We start from the raw sequence: 6,793 nt of genomic DNA on the forward strand, positions 1-6,793 counted from the left end.
GAGAAAAGATTGAAGTTGTCAAGGACTTCATTCTTCTTGGATCAACAATCAACACTCATGGAAGCAGCAGTCAAGAACTCAAATGATGTATTACATTGGGCAAATCTGCTGCACAAGACTTTTTTAAAGTGTTGAAGAGCAAAGATGTCAGCTTGAGGACTAAGGTGCGACTGACCCAAGTCATGGTATTTTCAGTAACCTCATATGTGTGCAAAAGCTGGACAGCAAATAAGGAAGACCATAGCAGAATTGTTGCTTTTGAGTTACGGTGTTAAAGGAGAATGTTGAAAGTGCCATGGGCTACCAAAAGAACCAATAGATCCGTTTTGGAAGAAGTGCAGCCAGAGTGCTCCTTGGAAGCCAAGATGGCCAAACTTGGTCTCTCATACTTCAGACATATGGTCAGGAGGGACCAGTTGCTGGAGAAGGATATCATATTTGGTAAAGTGGAGGGTCAGAGAAAAAGAGGAAGACCCCCAACAAGACGGGTTGGCCAAGTGGCAGCATCGATGGACTCAAGTGTGGCAACAGTAGTGAGGTTGGCCCAGGACTAGGCAGTATTTCATTCTGCTGTGCATAAGGTCACTATGGGTCGGTACCAACTCGGTGGCACCTAACAACAACAACAATTTAATTTCTCTGAGCATTGGATTTCTAACCTGAAAAATGATGTTACTGTTCTCAGCATCACAGAGTTGAAGTGAGGATTAAGTGAGATAATGTGTACTAGGTACTTAGCAAACTGCCAGTCATACAGAAAGACTATTCCTGTCATTTTAAACAGCTGATGAGGAAAATAAGTGTTCCTACACTTGACGCTAGTGTGGCACTATATGACAAACACACCAGGTTGATTTGAACCACAAGATCAGCAGTTCAAACTCACCAGCCGCTTCTCAAAACCCTATACTGAGTCACTATGAGTCAGAACCTACTTGATGGCACTTAACAACAACAACAACACTTGGCATTGTAGGATAAACTCTGGGCCGAAAGATTGGTTTGAACCACAGTTGGTAGTTCAAACTCATCAGTCTCCTCGAAAACCATGTATAGATAGGGTTGCTATGAGTTGGAACCAACTCCATGGCACTTAACAACAACTACAACATTTGTTAAAAACAGACTCTGCAGCCTGGTATGGCTTTGTAGGATAAACACTGGACTGCTAACTTCAAGGTCAGCTGCTCCCTGGAAACTCTATACAGGGTCACTATGAATTGAATGGGCTCCAATGCACTTAAGAAAACCATAGCCTAATATCTGCTTATGATCCACAATTAACTCATATCCCAACATTAATACTGTTCATTAATTTTTTTTAAGAAAAAATTACATGTAAAAGTAATTTTTACCAAATTGGAAGACAAATTATAATATAGTCAATATTGCAAGTCATTAGCAAGTTAATTTGAATATTGTTTGCTCATGAGATTGGTAATAACCTTCTATCATTATACAGCAAAACCAGATATGGATTCACTATTCAATATTTATTGAGCCTGGGAGTTATGCTAACTATTCTCACTTAAATGACTTCATTTAACCTTTACAACACCCATGGGGTAAGCACTATTATTAGCACATTTATATAAAAGGAAAATGAATCACCATGAATTAAGGAAACTGACATCACACAGAAAATAAATAGTTGAGCTAGAATATTCACCTCTATCTTTCTAGTCCAAGCTTGATACTTTGTCCATACACCATGGAGCAAACAACAATTAATCGATTTTAATTAATCCCAAACCACAAAACGTCTTGAAAATGTAACACTGGCAAAAGGAAAGCATATAACTCTACCCACTTATTCAGAATCTAGGGGAGAAATTTCAAAGCATTAGCTGTGTCTTTGTACATGTATAATAATAATAAAATAGCCATTAATAGGTGTTTGCCATTTTTTATTTATTTAGGTTGCTTGTTTGTTTTGTATTTCCAGGAGGCTTGATGAGTTGGGATTAATCAAAATAAAGGAATTATATGCTATAATAACATGGCAAACACTGGTGTGGTAGTGTAGAGGAAGACTGCTAATCTCAAGGTTGGTAGTTCAAATCCACCAGCCACTCTCAGAATCCTTATAGAGCATCACTATGAGTCGGAACCAAATCGATGACACACAACAGCATAATAACAACAAGATAGTACCTTGTAGATTATGGGGCGCATTTAAAATATCATTTCTCTTTTAAGAATTTAAATGGGAACATTGGAAAATTAATGTTGGTCTTTGGAAGAAATGTGGATTTGACCTCAAAGCGCTTATTGGACATTTAGAAGAAAAAAACATGCCTAAAACTTTCATTGGTAGAGAAATACTCTAGGGTCCCTGTCTTAGATGATTCAATAATAAAATTATAAAAATGTGAGACAGATCTTCAAATTCTTAGCAACAACAACAACAAAAAAAACTTAACAACAACAAACAAACAAAACCAGAATTGAGACTGACTCCCCAATACTATTGACCTAAAATAATATTAAAACCTTGAAGGGAAAATAAGCTGAGGTCACAAATGACAAATGGTGATGCTTTTTCTGTGGTTTTCCTATTGTTATTGTTGTTAAATGACCCTGACCAGTTCTCCAAGGGAGTGGTTCCACCAGTGCTCCTCAGCTGAGCCAGAAGCCACAAGAGAGAAAGTATAACAATGTAGCCAGAATAAAGCGAATTATTTTTCCCAAAATATATAGAGACAGATGACCGTTATGGAGAAGGGGAAGATTGAAAATGAAAGCCTAAAAGAAAATGGACTGGTACAGACCAAAAAGAGTTCTGCCTCCTTTTGATTTGAGAAATGTCATCTACTAGAAAATTATGTGGTGCCCACGAGAGTTTTTACGGCAATTATTGTTAGTGAGAAATGAAGTTCATCTTCAAATTCACCAGTAAAAAGAAACACTTTAAACCTGAATTTTGATCTTCCTGAACTACTCAGTATTTTTCTTCACGAGAAAAGACAACAAAATTGACCCTCTGGTCACTCCCACTGAACCTAAAAGGCCATCTAAGGGAAAACAGGATGTGGCTGAGGACAATGACTCTGCTGCAAACTACAAACAGAGCCAATCAGTGAAGAAAGCCCTGGTGTTTTTCAGAGTCAGAAGAAAAGCATGTATTCAAAAGGAGAACAATGGCTGTGAAAATAGCGCTGTTAATTTTGCCCATAAACCAAATAGCTCTGCCTTTCCAATCTTGACAGTCCATTTTCACAAGAGGATAATGCCTGGAAATGATCTTTTGTGCATCGGATGCCCTCTCGCATGTGCTCTAAACCTACCATGTGAATGTCAGTGTTCATCAATATTATTGTGATCTTTCAATTGGCAAGAAATTATGCTCAACAGGAAATCACGGATCATATGAACCACAGATGATATTTATATATTTGCTGTTGTTGTTAAGTGCCCTAAAGTTGGCTTCAACTCAGCAACCCTGTATAGGGTTTCTAAGGAGCAATTAGTGGATTTGAATTGCTGATCTTGTGGCTACAGTCCAGTGTTTATCTTACAGCACCACCCCAGGACTTCAACTGTTGTTTTAAGTGCCATGGAGTCAGTTCAGAACCAACTATAAGGCCCTGTATAGGGTTTCTGAGGAGTGGCTGGTGGATTTGAACTGCTGAGCTTGCGGTTCAAACTGACCTGGCAGTCCAGTGCATCATCCCACAGCACCACACCAGGACTCCAATATACATGAAGAAGCTTCAAAAAATTCTTGGAAAAATGCCACAAACTTTGAAGCCCCTTTGTATTCTTCCTATTTTTTCCATAACCATTTAATTTCAATAAGTTAGGAATAGTATAGGTGAAGCAAAGGGAATATGACCAGTTTTCAAGACAATTTATATATGGTCCTAAAACATTGTGCAGCTAGATTTGAGATTTGTGCGAACTTTATAGAGACTGGATACATTAAGTCATGAGTAGGAGCTACTTTGCAGTTTCCACAATCGCTGTCACAGTGGGAGCACCTATGAAATTGAACACGTAGAAAGATCAATTGCAATCCATAAAGCAATAACAATGCATTAAGATATTACTCTCCATAGCACTCAGCTTTTTCCCTCCTACTACATTTCCTTCAATGTCTTTAATCTAAGTGCAAGGATTTTTAGAATTTGAGGCAGATTGTAAAGGAAGACATAATCATTTAGACCTAACTAATCTATAAGAACATTAGCTCATGAGCAAAATATTAAGCACAATCTATTAAATTTACTATTTCTGCTATTCATCAATTTAACTGATCATTACAAATAAGGGCAATGTAAAGGCAATAGCCAAGGAACTTAAACTAAATGAAAGAGAAAAGTGAAAGAGCAATTTTTAAGGAGTTGATTTTAAAAGTTCTTTTTTTTTCCTCACTTTCTTCACATCTTTAAAAAAAAAAAAATTGTAAAAAATAATTAGAAATGATAAAAGCCCATATAAAGGTCCAGAAGCTAGCATATGAATAAGCTATTCATGAAACAGTTGGTTTGCTCATTTTAAGGGTCACAAAGTACTTAGCAGATTGTTGGTGTTGTTTTTAAGTGCTATCCAGTGGGTTCCAACTAGTAGTGACCTTATATAGGTTTCTGAGGAGCAGCTGGTGAGTTTGAACCACCGACCTTGCAGTTTCAAATTGACCTAAGGTTCAGTGCTTATCTGTAAGCACCACACCAGGACTCCACTTAACAGATTGGTGTTGTTAAGTGCCATCAAGTCAATTGTTAAGTGCCTCAAGTGAGTTCTGACTCATAGAGACCCTGCATATGGTTCCCACGGAGCAGATGGTGAGTTTGAACTGCTGACCTTGTGGTTCAAACAGACCTTGTGGTTCAAACTGACCTTGCAGTCCAGTGCTTTATCCCACAGTGCTACACCAGGACTCCATTTAACAAATACTCCTGTTACATTTGTGAGGAAAATGGTGGCAAAGATATTTCTTCTAAGACAATGGAGATGCTTAGGTTGTTGGCCCCATAGGTTCCTTTGAAACAATCCTTAACTTCATTTCAATTTGGCACTTTTGGAAGTTGGTTTATTGTTTCTAATCACAAGTTGTAGAAAAGTGACGTGGAGTCAGTTGCAACTCAAAGCAACCCTACATAGGGTTTCTGAAGCTGTAAATCTTTGTGGAAGCAGAAAGCATCATCTTTCTCCCATGTAGTGGCTGGTGGATTCCAAACACCAAACTTGTGCTTAGAAGTCACGTCGTATCCTTCAGAGGCTTCCAGTCTGCTCTAACAACAAGGCTAACACAAAACTACAAGCTCCTTGAGAGCAGAAACAAAATATGTTTCATCTTGTTTTTATTCCTGCTGTTAAATGCCTTCAAGTAGGTTCTAATTCATAATGACCCTGTATAGGTTTCTGAGGAGTCACTGCTGAATTTGAACCACTGACCTTGTGGTTCAAACCGACTTTGTGTTTGCCCCATACCATTGTAACTGCTGGTGAAAAATGTGCTAAAAAATAGTACTTTCTTGGATTTTGTATTTTGAGCTTGGCAATTAGTTCTTGATGTTTCCAACTTCACTTAAATAACTAACATATAGATTACTAATCAGACATGCATTTCTCATTAGTTGAAGTGGTTATCCAAGAATACCCTTTATTTTGAATTCAGTTTTCTTATTTACCTAGTTTTACTTTGTTTCCCATTTTGGCAATTGAATATCCTGACTGTCTTTTGTTCAAATGATGCTGATGACAGATAAAAAAACACTTAAAATGTATGTGTTCTGCAATTTGGTTTTACAATTTGTGTGATGGAATGCTTTGAAATCCTCCAATTTTGTATAGGAATAAAAGGGACCAACTGGTAATGTATAGATAGAACATGAATCTACATTTCTATGTTGTCAAGCAGCTCATTTTAAAAACAGGAAATTATAGTAGAAATCAATCCCCAAACAGGATTGCTTCTATTCATGTCTCAAAGTATGAGTGATGAGCATTGTTCCTCAATGACACTTAACAACAATTTTGTTTACTTCATGGCCAACTGATTGGAAGAGATCTATATTTGTGCCCATTCCAAAGAGAGGTGACCCAAAGGAATGTGGAAATCAATGGACAATCTCTTTGATGTCCCATGCAAGTAAAGATTTACTAAAGGTAATACAGAAATGCTGCAAGCATACATTTGACAGAGAACTTCCAGAGGTTCAAGCTGGATTCAGAAGAGGACATGGAATAAAGGATATCATTGCTGATGTCTGATGGATCTTGGCTGAAAGCAGAGAATATCAGAAAGATGTTTACCTGTGCTTTATTGCCTATGCAAAGTTTTTAGATTGTGTGGATCAAGACAAGCTATGGAAAACATTATGAAGTATGAGTACTCTGGAACACTTAATTGTGCTCATGAAGACCAAGAGGCAGTTGTTCGAACAGAACATGGGAACACTGAATGGTTTAAATTTAAGAAAGGTATACAACAGGGTTGTATTATTTCACCATACTTATTCAATCTGTATGCTGACCAAATAATCTGGGAAGCTGAGTTATATGAAGAAAAACATGGCATCAGGGTTGGAGGAAGATTCATTAACAACCTGCAATATGCAGGTGATACAATCTTGCTTGCTGAAAATGAAGAGGACTTAAAATATTTGCTGAGGAACAACAAAGACCACAGCTTTCAGTATGGATCACCTCTCAATGTAAAGAAAACAAAAATCCTCACCACTGGACCAATAAACAACATTCTTATCAATGGAGAAAAGATTGAAATTATCAAGAACTTCATTCTTCTTGTTTCAACCATCAACTCATGGAAGCAACAATCAATAAATCA

The sequence above is a fragment of the Chrysochloris asiatica genome, unplaced genomic scaffold, assembly GCF_000296735.1.
Source record: "Chrysochloris asiatica unplaced genomic scaffold, ChrAsi1.0 scaffold00065, whole genome shotgun sequence".
NCBI classification, from domain to species: Eukaryota; Metazoa; Chordata; class Mammalia; order Afrosoricida; family Chrysochloridae; genus Chrysochloris; species Chrysochloris asiatica.